Source organism: Pinus tabuliformis, chromosome 2_1 (genome assembly GCF_031772625.1).
Source record: "Pinus tabuliformis cultivar Carrire ecotype Pingquan chromosome 2_1, CPIR1, whole genome shotgun sequence".
NCBI classification, from domain to species: domain Eukaryota; kingdom Viridiplantae; phylum Streptophyta; class Pinopsida; order Pinales; family Pinaceae; genus Pinus; species Pinus tabuliformis.
Window position 1 is genome coordinate 737136173 of NC_142299.1, and position 12780 is coordinate 737148952.

A 12780-nucleotide genomic window follows, 5' to 3' on the forward strand; every position below is an offset into this window, starting at 1 on the left:
CAAAAGAAGAAGGGTAAATGTTTCACCTGCCATAGGACTGGACACTATGCTAGAGAATGCCCCTTCCAGAAGAATTCTCCCGATAGTGACGACAACAACAACAACCGAAGGAATGGGAATCAAAGAAATGACAAATCCAAAGGAAAGAGGAAGGCTCACTTTGAAGGAAACCATCCACCTTCTAAAAGGACCAGAAATACCAGGTATGAGGAGTCTAATGTTGTTGATAAAAGAAATGAGTATATTCTAATATCTGCTCTCTCAGCTGCATCTCCGCCCGACACTATGGATGTCTGGCTAATCGATAGTGGTGCCTCAAGACACATCACCGGATTCAAGGAAGCACTTTCTGACATGGTTGAAAGGGATACTAATCTAGAAATTACCCTTGGGGATAATGCCACTTATCCTGTGAAAGGGACCGGGACTGTGACCCTCCACTTGTCTCAAGGACAAGTCCTCCATCTACAAGATGTACTCTATGTACCCAAATTGAAGAAGAACCTTGTGTCTGTATCTGCCATGGAAGACAAAGGATTCAATGTAACTTTCTCTGATGGAAAGGTACTCATGTGGAAGAAGAGCTTCAAGGAAGCTATCTCAATTGGTTTTAGAGTTGGTACACTCTACCAGGTTGGAGGGAGTCCGTTGGGAGCTATGACTTGTGATACTATCCGTCAAACCGAACTATGGCACCGAAGATTTGGACACCTTCATTACAAGGCTCTTCCCGAAGCAAGGAAGGTGGTGACAGGGATGCCTGATTTTGGAAATAATCATAAAGGTGTATGTAAGGGCTGTGCTGAAGGAAAACATACAAGGGGACCTTTCCCCTCAAGTGTCACAAAGACATCTGAGATATTGCAACTGGTCCATTCTGATCTTTCCGGTATGTTGCCTGTAACATCCCTGGGGGGATGTTCTTACTATATGACATTTACTGATGACTTCTCTCGCAAAACCTGGATATACTTCTTGAAGAAGAAGGATGAGGCTTTCATGTGGTTCCGTACCTTCAAAGCCTTGGTGGAAAATATGACCGGAAAGAAGATCAAGATTTTGAGGACTGACAATGGCACTGAATATGAGTCAAATGAGTTCAAAAACTTTTGCAGAGAAGCTGGCATTAAGAGGGAGACTACCACTGCATATACTCCTGAGCAGAATGGTGTTGCTGAACGCAAGAATAGGACTATTGTGGAAGTTGCCCGTGCCATGCTATGTGACCAGGGTCTTCCAAAGTTTCTGTGGGGAGAAGCTGCAAATACTGCTGTGTACATTCAAAACCGATGCCCTCATTCCGCTTTGGACTCCAAAACTCCCGAAGAGGTTTTCTCTGGTAAGAAACCTGATGTCTCACATTTTAGAATTTTTGGATGTCCTGTCTATTTTCATGTGCCGAAAGAAAAGAGAAGTAAGCTGGACGCTACTGGGAAGAAAGGAATGTTTGTGGGCTACAGTGAGACTTCTAAGGCATATAGAGTCTATGTACCTGGTCAAAGGGAAGTAGAGATAAGCCATGATGTCACTTTTGACGAAGATGCTTCCCTGAAGAAAGTAGTAGATCTTCCTAGATCTGAAGAAAACCATGAAGAAAGACCTGGAAATCTGGAAGAACCCCAGGATGAGACTATGCCTGATGTTGAAGAGCCAACGGACCCTATTGATCCTCCCCCTTCTCTAGGAAAGAGGCCATCATGGCTCAGGGACACCCTCGAAGATGCTGAGGGTCATGCTGCCCCAAGGGGAACATTCCGAGAAAGCAAGAAGCCGTGTAGATACCAAGGGTATCTAGCTGCCGTGAGTACTATTATACAATCTGAACCTGGATCTTTTGAAGAAGCCATCAAGCATCAAGTCTGGAAGGATGCTATGCATGAAGAATATGAGGCTATTATGAAGAATGATGTCTGGGATGTGGTCCCGAGACCGAAGGACAAATCTGTTGTCACCGCTAAATGGCTCTACAAGATTAAACATGGATCTGATGGGAGTGCTGAAAAGTTTAAGGCAAGATTTGTTGCCCATGGCTTCTCTCAAAAGGAAGGAATTGACTATGACGATATATTTGCACCTGTGGCTCGATATACCACCATCCGATCCATCATAGCCCTTGCTGCTACGCAAGGATGGAGTCTTCATCAGATGGATGTCAAGACTGCTTTTCTGCATGGTGCAATAAAGGAAAAGGTGTATGTAGAACAACCTCTGGGATTTGAAGTTCAAAATCGAGACACTTATGTCTGCAGGTTGAAGAAAGCCCTCTATGGGTTAAAGCAAGCACCCAGAGCTTGGTATGAGAGGATGGATAGTTACTTGATGAAGCTGGGCTTCACTCGAAGCAATGCTGATCCAAACCTTTACTTTAAGGTTGAGGAAGGAAAGCCTCTCATTCTAGTGCTGTATGTGGACGACCTCTTCCTGACAGGTGATGACCCTCTCATTCATCAATGTAAGAGGGAGCTTGCTGCTGAGGTCGAGATGAAAGACCTAGGACTGATGCACTATTTCCTAGGCCTGGAGGTCTGGCAGAGACCTGGAGAGATTTTCCTTTCTCAAGGAAAGTATATTGTGAAGCTTCTGGAAAGATTTGGGATGGTGGACTGTAAGTCCGTGTCGACACCAATGGAACTCAACTTTAAGAAGTTGAGTGGCAGCGCTGCAGGGCCTATCTTGGCCAATCCTACTGAGTATCGTCAACTCATAGGAGCTTTGATGTTCTTAGTGAACACCCGTCCGGACATATGTTTTGCAGTGAATACTTTGAGTCAACAGATGGTTGAGCCTCATCATTTTCACTGGGTTGGTGCCAAGAATCTTTTGAGATATCTTCGGGGCACGATAAACCATGGGCTGAGATACACTGCTGGGAGTGTGATACTCCGGGGATATACTGATGCCGATTGGGCTGGCAGTGTGGTGGATCGTAAGAGCACATCTGGATGCTGTTTCAATCTTGGTTCTGCTTCGATCTCATTGATGAGCAGGAAGTAGAAGTCGGTGGCTTTGAGCACCGCGGAGGCCGAATACATTGCTGCTAGTATGGCCTGTTGTGAAGCAGTTTGGTTGAGGAAGCTCTTTAGTGAGCTGTTCCAACATGTGCTAGATACCACTGTAATACTCTGTGATAATCAGAGTGGGATTCATATGACTGAGAATACTGTGTTCCACGACCGATCCAAGCATATTGATATCAGGTACCACTTTATCCGGGATATGGTACAGCGAGGCGCCGTAAGGCTCGATCATATAGGAACTGATGAGCAGGTCGTGGATATTCTCACTAAGCCCCTGGGGAAGGTCAAGTTCCTAACCTTCCGTGAGAGTCTTGGTGTCGTGGAAAGACCCTATGATGTGGGTCCTGTTGGACAATGAGCTCTAGGAGCTCTGGGGGGCTTTGGGGATAGCTTCTCGGAGCTATAAGCACTCATAATGCTTCTGCCCCACCCTTGTGATTATTGAGCTGGTTCGCCACTCATTTAATCTGTGCCCCGTATGCATCCTACCCATTGAGTTCAGGGCTCATGAGAAGTACCTCTCATTTGGCCAATGAGGTGTGGAAAAGCTAGAGACTATTAGCAAAGACTGATGGACGCATCAGAGATTGTCGTACTCTCTATCTAGGATGGCATGGTCCAACCACTTGATCTGGGATCAAGATTTGTGAGGTCTGGGACCTCTGGACTGATTATGTCAGTCGGGGAATGATGTCTTTGTGACTGACCCACTTCTGTTCTGAAATAAAGAAGCCAGCAAAGCAAGTTTCGGCGGGATGACTCACGATGTTAATTGCACTAATAGATGGAGTTCTCCCTAGTTGAGAGGGAGTGTTAAATTTGGACAACTAGGTCCAAACTCCATGTTCTGATGCTCAGATTAAGAGGCTAATATTTTTGTTGGATTCCTCTTTCTGAGAGGTGTAAAATCCATATAAAAATAGTCTTAATCCGATGAGCAGAACTTATATTTTGAATTTATTATTCTTAATAAATTATATGTGCAAAGGTCAGCCAGTTTTGTAATGTAGGCTCACATGCCCAACAGATGTGTCACACACCCTCATTGATGGATATATATATACAGGAAAAGTTGGAGAGAATTTGATCACAAAAAAAAACAACTCACATCTTCCTCTCTCATCCTAAAAAGTACGAGCTACCTGGAGGACGAATTTCAGCCACACGTGGGAAGGACGAAGAGGATTTTTCTGCTGCTAGGGTTTCGCAGAAGTTTGACCAGCGTTGACTTTGGTCAACGCTTGGTCCAAACAAGCTGAAAACTTGTGGGAGGTTCGATTTTTGAAGGCCATACTACCTGGCACAAAAATCGAGGTCAAAGGGTTGACCGTTTTGCTGCTGCGTTGACTTTTAGCTTGCTGCCCCTGCGTTGACTTTTCAGGACAGCGTTGACTTTTGTAGAACTGACTTGGGTTGACTCATCTACTGGTTGGAGGGTTGTTGTGACACATGCTGAGCTGGCTGACCAAAGGAGACTTTGCTGGTTGAAGCATCCTGTTGACTGCCGAAACAAACACATACATTTTTCTTGTTTCTGATTTGTCTTCTGTAAGATCTGCTTATATGTTCTATCTGCATTTTGCTTATCTACTTGTATGATTGCTGTGAGAAAAGTGAAATTGCTCTTAGCATAGAACATCTACAAAACTTTACAGAAAACAACCCAGGACAAACCATATAGTAACCAAAACATAATCCGCTCTATCAAACCAGAGCATAACAGTATATAAGAGGAAATAAAAAGACCGTAGTTGACATATGCCACCGATATCATATGAAACACAGATTATCAAGTGCATATAGATGGAAACCAAAAAACATTATATGTTTGGAGGGAGATCCGACACACGGATCTGATCCTGAACCTGTTCTGTTACTCTCCAAGAGCCCACAGCTTGCTGCAGGCCTTCTTTAGATAGTCGATCCGCCTCCTCATTGTACTCCCTGTAGATGTGGTCAATAGAAAAGACATTAAACTGCTGTTTTAACATTTGAATTTCTTCTAGTAAAGGCATCAACATATAGTGCTGGCATCTATGCTTCCCATTAACCCAGTTAACAACATTCATTGAATCTCCAAAAATCTGAACTGTGAGAATATTTTTGTGAAAGAGCCAACAAAGGAGCAGCTTTAAAGCAGTGAGTTCAGCAAAATTGTTTGTTCCCCTCCCTATTCCCACTGAGGCCTTTAGAGAGTGAGAATCGCTAAGATGTATGCACACCCCAGCACCCGTGTAATCGTTTTGAGCTGCCCCGTCAAAGAAAGCCCATGGTATCCCATCTCTGATACGAGGTTCCTTCCGCGGGACAAGATTTGCAGGTTCTTCCTTTACAGGAATGCTTTCAAGGATGGCACTGCTTTGAATGGCAATAGCAGCCACCGGGGTCGACGAGCCTCTAAAAATGCTACGATTCCTTGCAATCCAAATACCCCAGCAAATGATGGGGGGTAAATTCCTCAGATTCCTCTCTTGAAAGTGATTCCACCAATATTCCCAGGTTGTGGCCAAACACTCTCCCTCCCATCTTAATTTTATATTTATGAGCCTTTCCACTTCATTCCAAACCTGTTTTGTAAAGGGGCAAGAAAGGAAAAGATGGGAAATGGATTCGGAGTCAACAAAACACAGGGGGCATCTACCAGGACCCTGTTTAAACCGGCCTTGAAGAATTTCCCAAGTAGGAATCTTACGATTTAAAGCACACCAAAAGAAGATTCTAGCCTTTTTAGGACATTTAAGTTTGAACAATGGCTTTGACCACCAAACAGGAGGGTTCCAGCCTTTATTCTTCATCAGGAAACTGTAGCCAGCCTTTGGAGAATATAGCCCTGTCTCCGCATGAGCCCAAACCAGAGAATCCGGCCTATCCTTTATTCTTACATTGGATCTTCTAAGCTCCTGAATGAATAGCTGCCATTCATTCCTCCAGAAGGGATCTATTCCTAGATCGACTTCAGACTTCCAAGCCTGCCCCCATATAGATGACTGCTCCATATTTGCAATCTGTCTTAAGTTTCTGATTCCAATATCGTCCAGGTGAGTGAGCATTCCAGGAGAAAGAGCAAAATCCTCACTACACCCCACCCACGGGTCCCTACCGATCCTCAAATTTTCACCATTATCTGTGATATGTTGAGCATGCACTGGTGTTTATTTTCAGTATTTACTTTGTAAATAACTTGTTAAAGAAAAAAAATAACAAGTAGGTAGGAATAAATCAAAAAAAGTGCATGAAGGGTTTCTAAACTAAGTAAACTTAGAAACTTCAATAGCTGGTAGAAGCCACGGTAAAGTAGTGAGAGGAGAACTACGTCAAGCAGAGTTTCACGTCATCATCCAAAGTAGCAGCTTCGGACAAGTTTTCGTACTCATCTGTGGAAGTTGACGGAAGGGCCATGCACTGGAATTGATCAAAGGATCCAAGCATACGACTGCGTAGCATGCCAGTACCATCTAAGCCGAGACATCAAAGTGATCGCAATGATAAAAAGGAAGGTCGAGTGTTGTACTCATTCGTGGAAGTGCGCTTACAAGGTTGGTAGCGGCCAGAGTTTGAGACAGCGTGCAATATACTATATGTAGCCGTGATCCCTTGCTGGAAGAGGTCGCTTACCTTTACTGTGATTGCTAGGTGCATTCCAAAAGGGAGGATATACCAAGATCTGCGCAATTATCACCTCCTCTGGTCGTGTGAGTCATTCCAGTGACTAAGGTTAGAAGTTCAGGGGAGAACTAAGTCATTTGAGTAGTTTTGAAAGTATACTCTTAGCTGAGTGTGCTATTGTGGTTTTAATATGGCTGCAAAAAGGTTGGAAAAATAGTGAGATAAGAGGTCAACCGAATCCATCTCTCACCTTTGTCTTAGGAGAAAGGATGAATACTCATTGTGGCATTTGAAGCAGCTGATTTGGGGAAGACCGAGAGGATTTCCAAGTCATTCTGATTGGCAGATATCCATTCTAGGGCAGAGACATACATTTCTGCACGTAATACCAGTCCACGGTCTCACCAATTCCTGAGTTGTGTGAGGATTTAAAAAGCATCTCTTGCTTGCTGGAAAGGTAAATCAGAACAACCACAGGATCCAAATCATTCTTCTCTGCTCTAAGGACAAGTCTGGAGCAAAAGCTTCATTACCAAGTAACCAGGTTCCTATATCACTGTAACTTGTTGCAATTATTTCAGTTCTTGTTCATAAGGGTTATCATTAAAATTGTGCCAACAGTGAGAAGTTTAAAATAAGGTTTGAAGTTTTTTCTTTCATCATTCAATGACCTCTGTATTTATCAATTGAAAATCTATAGCAATTGTCATTCATACTATTTGATGAAATTACTCACTAAAACTCAGAGAGTCATAGTGTGCATTTGGGACAATTCCAAAAGAGGATCTCACAGCATATTTGGCATAGAACTCCAAACTGAAAATTTCTACCCTGTAGTTGAACACTATTAAACCCTGTTCTTAAGCCCTATAATATCCATATGTTGCTATCATGAAGTGAGAAGTTTGTGTAGAGGGTATGTCTTGATTAATATAGTGTTGATATGGCTGAGTAGGTTGCTAGGGGTTGCATGCATTTGTCACAGAACAAGCATGCTTATGTTGTGAGAAGTCTATGTATTGAGTCATCGGTCATCATTGCGTACTTCTTGTTGTACTTGTCATTCTTCTTTGAGCTCAAACATGGATAAAACTTTCATAAACACCCTTCATAAATTAGCAGCAGAAATCCACAGATCATTGTCCAAGGGAATACTTTCTATGATACAACAGGAGCAACCACAGAAAGAACCTAAGTTGGGACACAAAAATTTTAAACTTGGAACAGATTTGAGATGCATGGGGGTTACAACAAAGGCCCTTCTCAAACTAGAAGAACTTGCTTCACTCCTCTCCAAGGTGCATCAGTCAGATGGGAGGAGCTTGATTTGGTCTCTCAAACTAGCCATGCTTGCCTTAGTACAACACAAGTATTTGGAGCACCCTTGCATAGGAGTCAAACTTCCAATTGCCTCTTGTCTTAGTAGTATCATGATGTTGACCACACCTACACCCCTTACAATGAAGATATTATGAGGAGGGTCTTCAGGCTGATAGTGGATACCTTTCAGGATTTGGATAACAATGAGGGCCCTACCTTTGGGAGGAGGCTAGAGATACTAGAAGTCACAACCTTGGTTAGATCTTATGACCTCATGTTTGAACTGGAGTGTGATGAGTTGACCCTGCAAATGTTCCAATGCTTCTTCAGCATCAGGGAACACCATCCTAACACAGTCATAACACACATGCAGTCCATTTTGTCCTCATGTATGGGAGGCCATGATGCCATTTGCAAGAGGTTGCAGTCGAGGTTGTTGGCCATTTGGAGGGAGGAACAATCGGTTTCACCTGCTGCTTATGAACTAGCTGAAAGGTTAGTTGAGCAGAACATTGCGCTGTTCGGGAGGGGGTTGACCCAGGAGGAGTTGCAGTGGATTTATGGTGACCAACCATGCAGCAAGAATGAGCTGAGGAGGAAGGGTCTTTGCTTCATCTACAAGGAACCTTGGGGACCCGACCACTCATGCTTGAGAGATACAGAGGAGATGGCAAAGGTCGAGCAGAAGGATATTCCTTCTGTCTCTCGGGATGAGGAGTCTTCTTTGGATGAGTCCATGGGATCATACGAGGATGCCTCTGTGTGTATGGTGAGCAACCAGTGGACCCTATGGGAGACATTTGGGATGATGGGTCACCAATGATGATTCAGTAGGAGCAACATATGGTGGAGCATGAGTCAGCTCAGGAGGATCATATGCACAGTATGCATGATGAGCCTTTTGGGGAGAGTCAATTGGAGATCCATGTTGAGCCCGTGAGGAGCCTTTTGGGGAGAGTCAGTTGGAGGTTCATGTTGACCCCATGAGGGAGGGGGATGAGCAGCCATCTTTAGGACTACCCATTGATGAGGTGCAAACAGATGTAGTGGCAGCCAACAAAGTTGCAACATTTTCAGGCAGTAGCCCTATCCAGGAGTACATAGGCAATGCTTGCAACACAGCTTGCTCACTTTTTCCCATTAGTGGGAGAGAGGCAGGATTTCTTGGACGAGTTTTGATTGACCGGGTAGGGCATTAGGAGTTGAGCATGGACCAATATCAGTCTAGTATACATATTCCTTGCACAGGTGTCCATACATTAGATTGGCGGGATATCATGAGTTGGTATCCTATTGATGGAGTATCATTCTTAGTTCGGGGCACAATACAACAGGAACCCTTAGACGAGAGGGTTATTGCATGTTCCAGCAGGTAGTGGGTTGTGGATTGACAGTTCATCAGTATTTCAGTAGCACTAGCCTAGCATCAACATAGTAGGGTTGACCTCGATCTATGCCAGAGATTGGATTGGAGAGAGGTAATGAGCTGGTACGTAGTCGGTGGGGCAGCATTCACAACCGAAGTTATAGCCCAGTGGGATCCATGGAGCATTGATGCTTGGTGGCATTGGGATCCAAGAGGGTTTATTGATGACAGGTTCAGGATCTGTACTTGGTGGGTTGACACAGAGGCATAGTGGGATCCAGGCATTGGGCCTCAGCTGCATTGGGCCACCAGACTGATCCACAGGTTTGGATTGCTTGAGGGCAAGCAATCTTGGGGCAGAAGGACTTGTAATGTTCCTTTTTTTGGTGTTCCTTACGACATGGTTAGGATGGACTTTCAGGGCGGGGGAAAACAGGTCACAGGTACAAGTTCACTTCATCAGCGGGACCAGGGGCTTATGGAGGTGTTTCATGGAGTTTTGAGGAGCTTTTATGAGGTCTAATGGCATTCACATGGTATATTCCATCATCTGCACAGTTTGTCTTTCGTTCCATTGCATTCTGACAACTTTCAAAAAACTGAGTTATTAATGGGCTTGACTCAATTAATTACGCTTAAGGTGGCATTTCGGGACGAATACTTGGCAGAACACCTTAGTGTGATTTTCGGAGGCTTGAGGAGGCATGGTGGCCAATTTAACATTTTCCCACATTAAAAAGAATATTTTAATTAAGGGAAATGTGCCTAATGATTAATATAATAATAAAATAGGAGCTTCTAGAGGGGTCCATCAGATCTAGAGAAGGAGGAGGCCATTAGAGGACATCTTGGATTTGATATTTCTTTTTCTATGTTGCACGGGTTCCCGCACCCGGGGGTGGGGTTCTCGAACCCGTCTCGGGTTCCCGCACCTAAGTACCGTATTCAGGTACAGGTTCTTCACAAAAGAACCCAGAAGAACCGGGTTCTTCAAAAAAAAAAATTGGGTTTATTTTCCTTTAATGGGTTCTTGGGTTCTTGGGTTCTTCAGGTTCTTGGATTCTTCAGGTTCTTGGGTTCTTTGGGTTCTTCGGGTTCTTTGGGTTGGGTTCTTTGGGTTCTTCATAAAAAAAACTATATTTTGAAAATACATACTAGGATACGGCATGCATGAATGACATGTTTATGCTACTTATAACTTTATAAGTTATTTCAAAAATTCAAACATAAAATAAGAATTTACATGTAACATTGTAAGATACTAAGATGTGTAATGCCAAAGCAGTGAGTCCAACATTTACTTAAGTAAATGCTAGACTCAGCTATTTTGGTGAAACTTGGGACAGATTTTGTCACACACAGTTTACTGAGATACACTAGCCAAGTTTCCTACAAACTCAAGAGTATGCTCAAAAATCCTAAAGTATTCTGAGTTCTCAAAGACTCAACATTTTAAACTTTATTTGATTGGGCTGCCTTGTGTGTTTGGTGGGACAGCAGTGAAATATATGCTGCCAGCAGCCATAATTTATACTTTAATGTAGCCACAAGCCTAAAAAAAACCACAGAATTTATATGTAATGATTCAAAATATATATAGTATAAAAAACGCTCTCGATCTGGAAGCTTCTAAAAATTGTGTCCCCCACTCTGGCTCCCACTTCCAAGCAGCCTTGGTTCTTATACCTATTAGTTCTTTTTTAATAAAAAGGGATGCAATAATATTGGAGGTCAAATAACTTGTATTTTCCAGTTTTTTGGTCTTTGAGGAAGCCATTGTTCCTTAGGCTTTAGCTATTTAGTATTTTTATTTTAGTATTTTAAAATTTCCTAGTTCATGTTTGAAGATGCCTTAAGGCAAATTTTGAATGTAGTATGACAATGGACATATATCATGATTCATGATTCTTATTAATATGTAAACAATGAACAGTTTTTTGGTGATAAATTTTGAAATTTCAATGTCAATGTTGAATGTTCAATGATGTGCATGTTTAAATGATTAAAGTTTTCTTGTTTAAAGTTGAAAAAATATACAAATTCAAATTTCATATATATTATTAATTATAATTTATAAATTTATAATTTATAAATTATAATTATTAAAATTTAATATTATTATATTACCCGACGAACCCACGCACCTTGTTTCCAAAAATGTCGTCCCTGTCCCCGTCCCCATCCCCGAACCCACGTTTCCTGGCAACATAGTTCTTCTTGTATGAGAGGTTGGGAACCCGGTTCTCTACTTCCTTGGTAGCCCCAGAACGGAAACCCTCGGGTGATTTAGTGAGATTGGGTGAGTACCCATCTCCCCTTGGTGAATTCATCCAGAATTCACAGGAGAGCTTAGCAGTGGCAGTTCAGTTCAGTTTTGGTGGAGGGCCCATGCAGCATTGGAGCAGATCCTTGAGGCCAGTTCTATCTCAGCTATATCAGTTATTTTGTTATTTTAGCATGTAAAACCCCAGTTTATATATTATAATAAAAGCTGAGATTATTTATGCTCATTGTATGATTGAATTGCATGCATTCTCTTGTTCTATTTTACATGGCAATCTTCTGTAAATTGAATGGTAATTTTATGGAGAAATTTTGGTTGAATTAATTTTCTACAAAATCTACAAAATATCCCGAAAGGGATATTACACACAAATGCCCAATAACTAGAAAAGTTCCTAAAGGCTGCAAAATCACGGTCCAACTATTGGTATAAGGGTTGTATGATTGTATCATCTCCTTCACAATGATAAGAGGATGATAGGGATGCTTCTTCTCCCTCTGCCTCTCTTTCTACATGTACTTCCATGTCCAGTTATAATTGACAACAGCCAATGGAACTATGTTTACATCATCCATTGCCAATGCAGGGAGTGCAATAGGTAACTCCATTCTACCTAAAATAAAATATAAAATAACAGAATGCTACCCTAAAGTATCTACAATGAATAAATAGTACAGAAAATCGTCTACCAGCCTTAAGCATATCCATTCACAATGATGGATATTGACATAATTGGATAAAATCTGGTGCATTCTCTCCCTATCTTCACTACCTCTGTAGCCTCAATGAGTTACCTCACAAGCACATGCTATACAATTTAAATATTCTAGTTTTTCCTTTTTAAGTTAATAATACACCCATGGGCTAATTTTCCTTGCTTTTCCCAAAAAAAGATTCACTCATTTCCATTTTTCCTAAAACTGATTTGCTCAAATTCTATAAGATACAATTATTTTACCTTAAAATTGCCAAAATTTTATAGAGACTACATAAAATCCTTTGTAAGTTTGAATATTTTTACAAATATATAACCAAACACTTCATAGCTTGCATATTAAGGATTAGTGATATTCACCAAAGTTTCTACATTTTTAGATAAATTTTCATCCTTAAAACTTTCCCTAATTTTCTCCTGCTTCTTCACATGATTATCTTCATAGTCTCATTGGCTATTTTTGGTAATCCAT

General features: G+C 41.9%; 1 protein-coding gene across 5 annotated transcripts in view; it reads right to left on the reverse strand.

Moving 5' to 3' along the window:
• Positions 1-12780, reverse strand: part of LOC149202693 (uncharacterized) — a 199256-nt gene that overhangs the window by 96484 nt on the left and 89992 nt on the right. The gene's annotated exons all lie outside the window — the stretch shown is intronic.